The following is a 15,378-nucleotide window of genomic DNA, read 5'->3' as shown; positions in this document are numbered from 1 at the left end:
CTTAGAAGTGCAGAAGGGTGGTAGATTGGGGCTGAACTTGGGTTTGATATTTTACATAGGATTGGGCATTTGGTAGAAATCATATCCCATGAGCTACGAACTTAATCGAAGGTTTAGAAATTGCATCATGACCAACATTTGAAGGGTCTAAAGTTAAGGACCATACCATATCGACAAAAATTTATAAAGTCTCTTGTTGGTCTCTTACCCACTCTTCTTTTCGTCTTCCATGTTTTGCTTCTCTCTTCTTATTCTATGTGATTTTTCATCCTAAGAGCTTGTTTGGATACATAGAAATATGAGAATAAAATGATGCTCAAATTTTTATTTGAATATTTTCTGCCATTTCTTGTTTGCCAAACTCCTGGAATTTCTTTCCTCTATGAACCGGGCCTATGCATAGCAAATGATTTGGAAAACCTCGGCCTATTAGCCCAACCCAAAGCAGAACGGCGAACATCTATAGTTTCACAAGAAAAATTTCCAGTATGTGACTACCTAATCCTCAACGAAAGATTCACTTAGAATGTGGCAGATATTGATAGTATTCATATGAATTTACTGGTTATGGACTGATGCTGGCCAAATAGTATATGTCAGACATTCTATCTTCAAGGCTCTGTTTCGTTATAAGATAGCTAACCTGTTTATAGCTAACACGAACTACCAGTCTACCCCAAACCCCTCTTAACATACCTTTATTCTTGGGTTTGACTTTATTTCTGATATCCCCCTAAAAGAAAACCTTTATTTCAGATGTTTATTGGAGTTTGAAGATCACTGAGATGTAGGGAAAGTGAGGAACAAATTGTTTTTGTGGGGGGGGCGGGGTAGCCCGAGGCCCGCAATAATTCAGGCCGCGCGGCGAGAGAGAGAGAGGAGAGGAGAGAGAGAGTAGGGCTGAATTGGGTTGGGCCAGCCTGAGGCTCATCGGATCGGGCCAACTTCGGGCCGGCTTTTAGGCTAGGCCCGCAATAATTCAGGCCGGGCTTGGGAGGCAGACGTGGTAGACAAGGTGGGTTGCGGGGGGGGTTGCAGCGGCGAGGACGACAAGGTAGGCCTTGATAATGATGGTTGGGTTGAGTACTCACAGTGAAGGGGGAGGATGGCTCGACTGACAATTATGACGCTACTGCCATGATGGCTGTTAGCACCCCATCTCCAGCTACAGTGACATTTCCCGCTCCGACGATGATCTTCCCTTGTCTGATCCAACGGCGGTAGCACTTTTGGTGCGAAGGGAGAATGGGAGGAGATATAGGGTTTGGGTGGAGCAAACGAGGAAGAGAAGAGCAGGGGGAGGAGAGTCAGGGGTTGGGCTGGCCTGATTGGGTTCGAGCTGGGCTTGGGCTTGGATCTTAAATTTTAAAATATTTTCAGTCCTAGGCCCGGCCCAAAGCCCCAAAAAATATTTTGTGCCAGGCTTGGGTAGGGGTATGGCCTGGTCTGGCCCAGCCTGGCCCATTTCCAGCCCAAGAGAGAGAGAGAGGGTTAACTATATTTCACCTTTCTTGTTTGATGAAGTTTCCAAAGACAACCATCATCTTGATATATTGACTGAGCCACTATCTCCCAGCAAGAAGTTGGGCCATTTGGAGGAATAGGAGCATAATCAGGCCCTGTCCTGTGGTTATTTTGTCAGTTTAACTTGGCCAGCCAAATGGTTGCTTAATTCTTTTCCCTTCGTATCTCTATCACAAATAGGAATTGCTCATATGAAAAGCCAATTTCTTGTGACCTTGTTTCTCAAAAATAAACAGAGAATTGTGTCATGTTTTTATCATCTCAGGATGTTTTCCTTATAAGACTGTGTTAAAATTTAAGAAGCAAAATTTTATATCTAATTTAATTGCTTCATTGCTCAACCTAGCTTGAGAGGGTCCTCTGGCCCAAGTTCTGCCCCATGGGCTCTATTTTATGGTATCTTATGTGATTTATTTATTATTTATATATTTAATAGTTGTAAAACACATGTAAATGCATGATTGCTGCTATTTAAGATTTTTAAATATTAGACAAATTTTAATATGGATTAGATGTGAACATATTTATCTTACAAAGTTATTTAATATTTTTACAGGATACATTATATTCTTAATTTAGATAAGTTTTGCCAAGATCTGTAATTTTTTTTTTTTGATTTTGGATTTTGGAGGACATGAGGTTACTCCTATGCAAGAAATTATGGAAATCCCCACTTAAGCAAATTTTCTTCTTGAACTTCTTCTTAATCCAACAATGTTTTTATCTTTTGCTATTGAAGTTTAGCATGATTTAAATCTCCAAAAGAGAAATCTAATTAGGATGGTTGTCATGGTGTCTTGCATTTAGAGCATAGACCAGCAAAAAGGGCCTCTTCTTGACTACCAACTCACGGGCTTTGGCCCATTATGAGGTGTCGAGGGTTTGAGGGGAGGCTCCTTGCTTTCTAAAGAAAGACTTCGGTAGGTAGGCAAATAGATTGCCTTTTCTCATTTAGATCTGCTTCTCCCCCTTGACTTGAGGCCGAAAGGGAATTAAGTATATTAGCCTCCCAATAAATCAAATAAGGCTTGATATGCTATCTGTTGCTGCAAGACTTTAGAAGGATGTTGATATGACGAGGGCTGGATGTTGTTTGAGATATGAGATGCCAAAAAAATCTATAAGAAAAGTCTACGCTCACTGAAAGTATTCTGGTAGGAGACTTTTTGATGCTTAAGTTAGTCGGAGCTCGAAAATAATAGAGAAAAAAAAAAAGCACATGGAAGAGTAGAGTATTCTCCTCCTCCTAATTGAGCTTGCTTAACTGAGGATCTCTTTCGTACCTCTTTTATATGGAGGTTGAGCCCATAGATTGTTAGCCAGAATCTGTAAGTTTGCTAGGCCTGATTCTTTAGACGTTGGGTCACATTCTAAACATTTATTAAGGGAGGAACTTTGCTCGCTAACCTTCAGAATAAAATTGTTAGTCGTGGATCTCTATCGCAGGCTTCCCTCGCATGACTAGTCGAGTCGGTGGTGAGGTTGAGGTCTCAGGCTAGCATTTGGTGCAACTTCACCGAGTTATCTTGGGCATGCCCCAAGAGAGGACTTGATCCAATTGGTGGGTCCCCTCCACAAAAGTATTCATCGAACATGCTATGCCCGATGTCACATCATTATCCCATTTAAGAATTTGTGGTTAGTGTTCCTTCAAATTTTTTAGGTATCCCTGCAGCATATTCTTCCCTTTTTCTCCCAAAGTTTTGGGATTCCCTTTTTTATATGGGGCTTTTGAGTGTTGGTAAGATGGTGGATTTGTACTATAGTTTTCTCCTTGTTCTTTTATCCTTCTGCTATTAGGAATTTTTTTCTAATTATCATATACGTTGGAAGCTAAATTATCTAAATTTGTCTCTTATATGCTCTTTCTTTATTTTGCTAACTCTAGATTTAGATTTCTTTTGCATAATAATTGTTGTGAAAATTGAAAGGTTGGAAAATGTAACCACTTCTATTTAGTGTTAAATTTTTTTCTTTTAAAATGAAAAGATTGCAAGTAGTTTAGAAAAAAATAGAGGCTAGAGTCCTATATCCTATCCACTTCAGGATCGAGTTCTAGAGGTCGACTTCGTTTATCATAGTCATCTACATATCGTATGACAACCATGATTATACAAGATTCACATTGCACAAGTGATGCATTGCATTCTATATTGTGCAGGGTTCATATAATCAGGGCCCTCAAATCATATATGAGCAACTATGACTATTGAATTGGATCTCTCCAATTCAATCCCAAATCAAAAAAGATTTGAACTCATAATTGATAACCCTATCCTATATTTCTTTAATCATCCACTTACAAATTTGACATTCAAATTTTAGTTTGTGTAATGGCTATGAAAGATCATATCAACTTGCCAAAGTAACACCTTCACAAACTGTGCTAGATAGAAACAAGCTCAATAAGAATTTTTAGAAAAAATTATAAGAATACTTCTTGAACTTTAATCCAATTTTACTTACATTCTCTATATTTTAAAAAGTATCAAATTGATCTTTCTAGTTATCAATATATTTCAATGTGGTTCAACTGTCTATCTTCATTAATAAAATAATATTACGTGACCATCACATAATATCATTATTTTATAAAATAATAAAAATATTTTTATCTCTATTTTCTCCTTTCCTCTTTTCTCTTACATCTTCTATTGATCCCCTCTTCCTTTGTCACCGGCATCTCTCTTTGTCCTTCCTCTTGTCTTTTCTTTCCTTCTCTCCTTCCTCCTCACTCATTTTTCTTCCTCTATGGTGGTCCCCTCCATCTTTACCCATTCATCCACTATCTTTTTTTTCTTCTCATCCTCCTCCAAGCCGTCTATAAGCCATCTCCCTCCATGATGGACCCTCTACCTTCATTTCTTTTCGTCGACAATCCATCTTTCTCTTTCTCCTTCTCTCCATTCTTGTCTCCTTCTTGTCCTTCTCCTTCAATCTATTCTTTGTTAGTAGCCTTTCTCCTCTTCTTTTTTCTCATAATTCTTTTTCTCTTCTAAACTCATGCATCAGTCCTATCTCTTTATGATGACCCCCTCCACATCCATCCTTTTTCACCGGCAACTCATCCTTCCCTTTCTCTTTCTCATCTATTTCTCTTCTTTCATGGCGGCTCCCTTGATCTCCACTCATTCTTTCATTGTCTCTCTTTTCTCTTCCTCCTTCAAGCTATCTATAAACCATCCCCTTCCAAGGCTGCCTCCTCTATCTTCATCCCTTTCAGTGGCAATTTATTTTTCCCCCCTCCTTTCTTTCCATCCTTTTCGCCTCCTTGTCCTCCTCCTCCTCTCTAATCTATTCTTCGCTGGTAAAGATGGGCAATGGGCCTTGCCTAACACGGCATGGCCCAGGTCCATCAGGTTGAAGGTTTAATGGGTCGTGCCAAGCACGACCCATGTAGTAAATGGGCCGTGTCTGGCACGATCCATTTAAACAAAACCCCTAGCCTGGTATGGCCCTAGGCCTAAGGGTGGTAGGTCGTGCCTGTTGGCCCGTATACTTGATGAGAAAATTGTATCTTCAATCCATTAATATTTATAATATTAATGCATGTTAAAATAAAAAAATAAAAAAAATTAAAAAAAATCAATAAACGATGAATTTCTTCAAAATTAAAAGCATGAAAATAAATTTATTTCTTAGAATTATTAAAAAGAGCAAATGATTGAGAAATATGATGAGAATTTTATTTTGCACGAGGACCACAACTAGGAGGTCAGTCTCGTTTGACTGAAATTTTTCTTTTTCTAGTAGGAGCACGTTTTTTTGGGATACAATTTTCTAAAATCTCATCCTGAAGAAAATCTTCTTCGTAATTGTATGGTTTTATTTGCTTAAAATTCTACGTTGATGCATCCTCTCGTCGAATTTTAATTTTATTAAAATTGACTTCATTTTCTGAATATGACATGAATTTAGAAATATTACTATCATTAGAAATTGCCATGACTAATATAAAAAATATATCTAAAAATTAAAAAGAAAAGTAGCAGATTGTTGAGAACTTTAGCAATTGAATAGAAAAAATAATAGAAGAGAGAATTGGAGTGGATATGGTAGAAAATGGTGAATTGATGTGGTGAGAATGGAAGAGGAGGGGACTATGTATAGGGATTAGGGGACTACTTAAACGGGTCAGATTGGCAAGTGGGTCGGGCCATGCCTGGCCTACGGGTCGTGCCAGCCCAGGTCCTTATGGGCCATGCCTAGTCTGTGGATTGTGCTAGCCTAGGTCCTTATTGGCCGTGTCGAGCTTGGACCGTGGGCAGTAAAACTCTCAACTTAGCTTGGCTCCTTTATATGTGCCGTGCTTGGCATAGCCGTTACTGTAGCAATAGGTCATGCTAGGCACGGCCCAATTCGTGCTTGGTTAGGCCGTGTAATGGATGGTTCAACCTGGTGTCCATGTCTATTCGTTAGTGGCCTCTTTCTTCTCCTCTCTTTCCTTATCATCCAGTTCTCTTTTTCATCATCTTTCTTCTCTAAATCTATCCATGAGTGAGGAGTATTTCTATTGATTGAAAGAGAAAGTTAATACTATTTATTGATAGGTGAATGATTGGACCATATTGAAACATATCTAGAAGGATTAGTTTGATATTTTTTTAAAGTACAGAGGTGCAAGTGAAATTGAATTAAAATTAAAAAAATGCTCTTATAATTTTTTTAAATATTTATCAATATCAAAATCCAAAATATGTATCGACAAATTTCTTAATAGATGAAGTTCAGGGACACTCCATTTCCTCAAGGAGTACGCTAGGCTCAAATGCCTTTAAGTATTCAGTCTAAAGTGTTAATTTGGCAACATAGGTTATCACATTGCCTATTATGTGGCTGACTCAAATGATGAATTACTCTAGAAAATATGTAACCATGTCACATGGCCAACTCAAGTAATGGATTCAGGGTGTGATTTGCCAATCTTAGATACATTTGAAAGTGGAGCATTTAAAAGTGGAGCATACAGCCGTCTTGTGGGCTAACTCATGCAAGTCCTAAAATATTAGTTGTCTGGGTAATGTGATTCTTTTATTTTTTTGATGAGACCTAGAATATGAGTTGATATCGATAATCTAAAGTTGTTTGATGAAATCAGATGAGCAGCCTTTCCAAAAATATCGTATTTTGATCGACTGTGGGAATCTGATAAAAGACTATCCTAGGTTCTGTCTTTTTTCTTTGTAATTAGTGGAATTTTAGCTATGTACCAGAGTTATGCATATATTAATGTTGACCTCATCAGAGGAAAAAAAGAAAAAGACAAAGAACTCCAAGTAGATCAAGCCAATCAAGTAGGCATATTCCCCAAAGACTTGGAGTCAACATTGTAGATTTATATGTAGTGGGAGTTTCCAAATACCAACTTGCGATCACTAAGAGGAAACTTCGCGGCAAGAAGTGCTTGTGCTGGATCATTTCATGATGTCCGTAATTGAAATGTTTGGATTGGATGAACTGCTTCCATCATTCACATGAAAAGGATAAATACTTCAATGAAATTTCCTCCCAATACCTCCTCCAGTCTTCCGAGGAACATATTCTTTGGTAAACGCGAAGTCTAAGTCCGTGCTTATTTTATTTTGTTAATATCTCACTGATTCCTAACATTTTCTATTTTTGGTACGAAACCTAGTGACGCCCGTATCTAAATCGACAAAGACTAGGAGACTTAAAAATGGGAAGCAGATCGAGTCAGACATATTGGAGGTCGTTTGGGTGACAAAATCAAAATAGGAGATGCTTTATTATTTGTTTTTGCTGACATGGCCTCTTCCTATTGATCAGATTTGGTTTGTGGATTTGCGCCGTACGCACACTGAAAGCTTTAGGTGGTTGGGAAGACTCTGTTCCAACTTAGGCCATGGATTCCTGGTCAACAACTAATGCATTGGCAAACAAGGTGACGCAGGGCTGGTGTTGTCATGCAAATGATGTCACCAAAATTATACTATGACATCAAATAAAATTTCGCAATCTTGTCCCAGCTAGTTTGGATTAATCATCTTATATCTAATCATGTCCTTGTGGGTATATCACATTATTTATGGACCTCTTTTATAGAAAAAAAGATGCCCAAAGGAATTATTTTCTCTTAATTTTTTTTGCATATAGAATTTTTTTACGTGAATTCGGATTCCTTGTTGGCAATATGCTCATCAAAGTTTCCTACAATTTGCAAGTAAAATGCTTGTGTGTGCAAACTCATGACTTGTGAGTAATGCTCACCAAAGTTATCGTAAGCTGTCTCTTACCTGCCCACCATCCTTCTTGTATATAATTTTTTTTAATAAAGCTTGACGGAAGTTCCTCACTTTCTCTATTTTCCATAAAAAAAGGACTCATAATTTGCATGTGTTGTTCACATTGGCGGATGCATGTGAGTACGTAGGGTCAGTTGACTCTATAAAAAAAATAAAAAAATATTAGATATATGTATATATTAATAAAAAAAGTTAAAATTAACCTACTAGTTTTATTAATTGGCCATATATCTTATATAAAATTTTTAAAAAATAAAAGATAAAAAAAGATCATATCAAAAAAGTAATTATAAGCTACATTCTTTCTCTTTAGGGCTCGTTCTTTCGTAGATAAATATCATGAGAAAGTTGATCAATTTTTCATTAATTAACTTATCCAAGTTCTCATGCTTTTTAAGATAGGTAAGCTACGATAGCATTTATCCATGAAATGAGGATAGAAAATTTTATCCGTCTAGGAGGTGGTTGAATTATTTTTCTATCAGCTAGTAAAGTAGGAATTTAGTTTTATTTCTAAAATACCATTCTCATTATCAATGCTCTATCATTCAATGCCCAATAACTCAGTCATCTACCTTCTACAAATCTAAAAAGTACAAATAATATTATGAAAAATATGGATAAATTTTAACAGTTTATCCAAGAAAATAGTAATACAAAAGAACATGGATAATAAATTTTGAAGTCACTTTTTCATATATAAAAGAATATGAGTAAATTATTTTTCTATCTAAATATTGTCTGAAAAATATTTATCTAAAAAAATATAGATTTTCAGATAAATTTTTTTCCTATAAAGAAATGGATCATTGATGACTCACATGTCCTACCTCTCTCTTCTTCTCTTCATCTCTCACACCACTTTGACCCTCACCCTCTCTCTCTCCTTCTTTTTTTTTTATTAATTATTTTTTTATTTATCTTTTAATATCCCATCTCAACTTTATTTATCCAACTCTTATATTTAAACCCTAAATCAATTTATTTTTTTTATCTTACAAGAATCACATCAAAAGATGAAAAAATAATTATGATTTATATTCTCTCTCTCTTTAATGATTCACATATGCCATCTCTCTCTCCCTCTCTAATGCTATTTTGATCTTTTTTTTTTCTCTCTCATTTTTTTTCTTTATTCATTACTGCACTATTTGCCTTTTAATATTTCATCAATCCAAATATAATAGAAAATCATATATTCTTCTTGTTTCTCTTCGCAACGTGAATTAGATATGTCTATTTTATTTTTTTTTAATATTTTTGATTTATTTTGCATTCTCCTTTTTTTTCACTCATATGAAATATATATGATTAGAATAATTTTTGATTAGCCATTATATTTTTAATATTTAATAATATCTAAGATTTATTATGATTTTTTATAATATTTTATTATAAAAGATATTTAAGATATTATATATTATTTTTTATAAATTTTATTATTTTAAAAAATAATATTTTATGATTATTATTATTATTTTTTTATAATTTCTTCATTTGTTTTATTATGTTGATTCTGCAAAATAAAATTTTTAGATCCATCGCTGTTTGTTCACAAAGTAAGGGCTTGCAAAAATTTAAATTTTTTTTTTTACACCCGGGCATAGAATTTTTCATGTAAACTCCACTTTGCTCTTTTTTTTTTTTTTTTTTTTTTTTTTTTTTTTTTTTTTTTTTTTTTGGTAAAGAACTTCAATTTGCTTAACTCTACAATCACGATAGCGTGCACAACTTTTCTTTTCTCTTTTTGGTAAAGAACTTCAATTTGCTTAACTCCACAATCACGATAGCGTGCACAACTTTTCATGCAAAACTGCTCCACTCAATTACAACTTTTCTTGATGGAGAGGGAGACAGGGCTACCCTCACGTATCTTAACAATACCAATACTTGGATCCCTCGAGCCAATGAAATGTTCCGGACTGATACTTCCAATATTCTATCATCCGATATTCACAGGCCCCTAGAATAGGAAGGCAAAAGTCAATCTAAATTAAACCAGAGCAGAGAATTCAACATCCCAACAAGCCACACATTTTCCCTGAGGCTTCTCATTATCCCTATCCTTACGTCATGGCTTATGACGTCAGCAGACCAGGGTTTGTTTTGGTACTCTGTTTTTTAGCTAACACTCTATTTATTAAGCCAACGTCCATAGGACACCACGCAAGAAAACCCTACGACCGGCACTTCTAAAACACTACAGCATACACCACCTAACTCCTCCATGGATTCCATTGCTTCCCTCCTCAATGCTTCACGCCCTGCCGCTGCCCTTCGCAAGAGATGGCGCATCGCCTGCGTCGTCATCCTCTCTTGCCGGGCAATGCGAGCTCTCCCTCGGAGGGCTCTCGTCGGAGTTCTCCGAAGCCCTTCCTTCACTGCAATCAATATGCAATCCTTCCATGATGAAGATGGAAGCAGCAGCGAGGAGACACCATTCTCTCATGTGGACATGGGACGCTTGATGAATCTAGTGAAGGAGAAGAGCCTCGACGATCTCCGACTTCTCGGAGGCGTCCGCGGTCTTGCTGCCGTGCTGGCTTCTGATGTAGACACTGGAATTCTGGGCAACCATGAAGATCTCCAACTCAGGCGTGAAACTTTTGGATCGAACACCTACATTCAGCCAATCCCAAAGGGGTTCCTTCTGTTCATTCTCGATGCGATCAACGATGCTTTTCTTCTCATTCTTGCTGGCTGTGCTGTGCTCTCTCTCGCCTTCGGTATCAAAATACATGGCATCAAGGATGGATGGTATGATGGCATGAGTATATTTCTTGCCATATTTTTGGTAGTCATTGTTTCAGCCTTCAGCAACTTCAACCAAGACCGTAGGTTCCGCAAGCTCTCGGCTGAATCATATGTCATCGAGGCTACTGTTATCAGAGGTGGCCGTCGTCAAGATGTATCCATCTTCGATGTTGTAGTCGGGGACGTCGTCTGCCTCAAGATCGGTGATCAAGTCCCGGCCGATGGGCTCTTCTTGGATGGCCATTCGTTGCGTGTTGACGAGTCGAGCATGACAGGGGAGAGCAACCACGTAGAAATCGATGGTGATAGAAACCCCTTCCTCACTGCTGGAGTCAAGGTGGTCGATGGTTACGCTCGCATTCTTATCACCTCCGTCGGCATGAATACTGCTTGGGGTGAAATGATGAGCTCGATCAGCCGCGACACCGATGAGCGAACGCCATTGCAAGAAAGACTCCAGAAGCTAACCTCAAGCATCGGGAAGATCGGTGTGACAATTGCCTGCATTGTCCTTGCAGTGCTCTCCATCCGTTACTTCACCGGGGGCACCAAGGATGATAACGGGCAGAAAGAATTCAACAGAAGAACAGCGACATTTGACGATGTGATGAATGATATGGTCAATAATATATCAGCTGCAGTTACCATCATAGTTGTGGCAATCCCAGAAGGTTTGCCTCTGGCGGTGACACTAACTCTAGCTTACTCCATGAAAAGGATGATGGAGGATCAAGCTATGGTCCGGAAGCTTTCGGCTTGTGAGACCATGGGTTCGACCACCACCATTTGCACAGACAAGACGGGCACCTTAACCTTAAATCAGATGAAGGTTGTCCAGTTTTGGGTTGGAGAACAACAAGTTGTAAGTGGTGTTGGGTTTGTGGCAAGAAGCATTCTCGAGTTGCTTCACCAAGGAGTGGCCTTCAACACGGCAGGGTCTGTCTATAAGCCGAACTTGGCATCAGAGCCAGAGTTTACTGGTAGCCCAACCGAGAAGGCCATTCTTTCTTGGGCAGTGATGGAGTTGGGATTAGAATTTGATGAATTGAAGCAGAGCTGCACCATCCTTCATGTTGAGGCTTTCAATTCGGAGAGGAAGCGCAGTGGAGTTGTTGTCCGGAAGGAAGATGAAGAGAAGACTACCATACAACATTGGAAAGGAGCAGCCGAGATGATTCTTGCCAGGTGTTCGAGTTATTATGAGAGTGATGGTACAGTCAAAGCAATTGATGCAGAGAAAAGATCAAAGCTAGAACAAATAATAGAAGGTATGGCAGCATGTAGTCTTAGATGCATTGCTTTTGCTTGCAAACAAGTGATAAGAGAAGATAACAAGATTTCTGAAGAAAATAATACCCATAGACTTGAAGAAAATGAATTAACATTATTAGGATTAATTGGTCTAAAGGATCCATGCCGTCCGAGGGTGAGATCGGCGGTCAAAGGTTGCAAATTAGCTGGTGTAGATGTTAAAATGATAACTGGTGACAATATCTTCACAGCAAAAGCCATTGCTTTTGAATGTGGAATACTTACACCTGACGATGCTAATATAGATGGAGCAGTAGTAGAAGGACAAGAATTTCGAAATTACTCGATGCAGGAAAGGTTAGAAAAGGTCGGTAGGATTCGTGTGATGGCGAGATCCTCACCTTTCGATAAACTCTTAATGGTGCAGTGCTTAAAACAAAAGGGTCATGTTGTTGCAGTCACTGGTGATGGCACCAATGATGCCCCTGCACTGAAGGAAGCTGATGTTGGATTAGCTATGGGGATCCAAGGGACTACTGTGGCAAAGGAGAGCTCAGACATTGTCATCTTGGATGATAACTTCCATTCAATTGTGACAGTTTTGAGATGGGGAAGGAGTGTTTATAATAACATTCAAAAGTTCATCCAATTCCAGCTAACGGTTAACGTCGTCGCGCTTGTGATCAATTGTATTGCGGCGATTTCCTCTGGCAAAGTTCCTCTAACAACCGTGCAGCTTCTGTGGGTGAACTTAATTATGGACACATTGGGAGCTCTGGCATTAGCCACCGAAAGACCAACACAGGAGTTGATGAAGAAACCTCCTATAGGTCGGATCGAGCCACTTATAACATGGGTTATGTGGAGGAATCTCATTGCCCAAGCTCTGTTTCAGATAATTGTTTTGTTGGTGCTGCAGCTGAAGGGAAGATCAATTTTTGGAGTCAATGAGAGGGTCAAGAACACACTGATCTTTAATACTTTTGTTCTTTGCCAAATATTTAATGAGTTAATGCAAGAAAGCTGGAGAAGAAGAATGTGTTTGAAGGGATACACAAGAATTGGCTCTTCTTAGGGATAGTGGCATTTACTCTGATCCTTCAGGTGGTGATGGTGGAGGTTTTAAATAGATTTGCAAGCACAACAAGGTTAAATTGGGGCCAGTGGAACTTTTGCTGTGGAATTGCAATGCTCTCATGGCCGATTGGTTGGGTTGCCAAATGCATACCTGTTTCCAATTAGAAGTTTGTGGCCTTCTTGATCGTTAGGATTTCTCTCTCAAGGTGTTATGGTGTTGTTTTGATTCTTAAGGTAGATGTATTCATGTCATCTCTGTTTTGATGTATGTATCAATGATTCATGAAACTTATATTATTCCGAACTTGATGGATTTGCTGAGAACTTGTCGTTTAGCTTGTGTGCAAGGAAGATGAAATAAAAGGGTATGTGCAAACTATATCAAAAAAAAAAAAAAAAAAAGGTGATTGGAAAAAAGAAATAAAAGCTAGGAGATGCAAATGGATCGAATGAGTCAAGGTCAGGCATGACTTAAACTAGAGTTGGTGGATGCTAGGTTATGATTTTGATGCAGGTTTGACCCAGTAAGAATGAGCCGGATAGCATTTGATTATGTTCTTGTCCGATTTGGCTTTATTTATTGTTAATTAAATATGCTTTGTGCATGGCATCCCCTAGTGTCAAAAGTGATACTTTGTTGGCAACCAGGAAGCAAAAGCTTGCTACCAACTCCCCACCGGAAAGACAAACCTCCAAATCCCTTGATAGAGACTATATATATGTATTGCAACATCTAAACAGATGATTGTTAGTAGTCTGGAAAAGGCTAGGGCATTCATCTGTCATCAAGAAAGAATACCAAAGTTCTTAGATAATCTCCAATATTGTTTGTGAGTAAGAAGCCAAGGTCATGTTGGATAAACAATTGGTCTAAGAATCAAGAAAAGTAGTAGTTGTCCAATTGTTGCAAGTTTCCAGGAAAATAAAAACAAGATATCAGGACAGCTTTGTTTGTTGACTTGACTCAACCTACCAAAGTTGCAACCACTTCTTCTGATCCAAATGAAGGGAAAGCCATCAACATCCAAATTGCAACCATGCTTATGGTGCATTAGTCTTCTGAACTCAAATTTGTCTATTTAGACCTGGGTTGACTCAAGCCAATTCAGTCCATCCCATTGGTGGATGCATGTGAAAAAAATGTAGGATCAATTGAGCTCACAAAAAAATCGATCCCATATATATATATATATATTAATAGGAAAAGTTATATTGATTAGTGAAAAAAATCAAAATTGATCCTCTAATATTAGGCACATATATATATTATATTAATAAAAAAAAAATCAAATCTCACTAATTTTATAAATTGACTCATATCTTATATAAAATTTTGAAGAAATAAATGATTAAAAAAAAAATCACATCAAAAAATAATTATGATCTATATTTTTTTCTTTAATGACTCAGTCCTATCTTTCTCTTCTTTTCTCTCTATTCATAGCACTTTGACCTTTCTCCTCTCTCTCCTTCTTTTTTTATTAATTATTTTATTTACTTTTTAATACCCCATCCCAACCCCATCCATCCACATCTTATGTTTAAACGCCACATTAATTTATTTTTTATATCCTAAAAAGACACATCAAAAAATAAGAGTAATTATGGCATATATTTTCTTCCTTTAATGATTTGCATATCCCACCTCTCTCTTCCTTTCTCATGCCACTTTGACCTCTCTCCCCCTTCTCATTCTTTCTTTTCTTTATTTGTTACTTCTTTATTTATTTTTTAATGTCCATACCAACCCCATAATCCCATTAAGTAAGAATTGATCCACCTGATGATGTGCCTGACCTTCAAGAATATGGCAAATACTTGACGTTATCACCTGGACGACCTGGGACATGTGTTTTGTGCAAATTGATGTCATCGGTTTATAGCCAATCACTTAAAGATCGGCTCTCAGATAGGTCCACATCATCGGCATTCTATGATCTCACCAAATTTCTTCTGATTTCTATGAGCAATTGCAGTTCAAAAGCTATGAGAAGTCATTGGAGTGTGGATTATTCTGAGTTGGCATTCGATTGTAATGGCACCCATCTTCCCACACATGGAAGCTGGCCCTATAACTAATTGCCAACAATTTGCCAACAACCCACTACTCTGGTTCAGGGTTGCTAATCGCCTAACAACCTTCTTCCATAAAAAAGAAGAAAAGAAAAAAAGAAAGGCTCTGAACATTATCTCTTTGGACTGTTCTCACCATCTCTTCTACTGTTCTCCTTCTCCGACTTACACTAACTTAAGAATCGGAGAGTCCCCCATCGGAGAATCCTCCATCTTCTCCTTCGATGTGCACGAACTTTCTTTCAGATGACTGAGATCTTGACTGCCTACCTACTCCAGCTAGGCGAATCATTGAGCTTCACACTCTGTCGGAGAGACATAGTAATAGATTGACGTTAGAAAAGGACCCTGTACCCTATTTTTAAAAAAGATGGTGAGAACCAGATCACAAAATCGCTTCACCAATTCGCTTGTCGAGAGATACAGTAATAATTGA

General features: G+C 37.8%; 1 pseudogene; it reads left to right on the top strand.

Moving 5' to 3' along the window:
- The first annotated feature begins 9,576 nt into the window (after positions 1-9,576).
- On the top strand, positions 9,577-13,064 carry LOC140858613 (putative calcium-transporting ATPase 13, plasma membrane-type; annotated as a pseudogene).
- The last annotated feature ends 2,314 nt before the right edge of the window (positions 13,065-15,378 follow it).

The sequence above is a fragment of the Elaeis guineensis genome, chromosome 6 (genome assembly GCF_000442705.2).
Source record: "Elaeis guineensis isolate ETL-2024a chromosome 6, EG11, whole genome shotgun sequence".
Lineage (NCBI taxonomy): Eukaryota > Viridiplantae > Streptophyta > Magnoliopsida > Arecales > Arecaceae > Elaeis > Elaeis guineensis.
The sequence above is the reverse complement of the archived record's forward strand: the minus strand, read 5'-3'. Positions and strand labels throughout refer to the sequence as shown.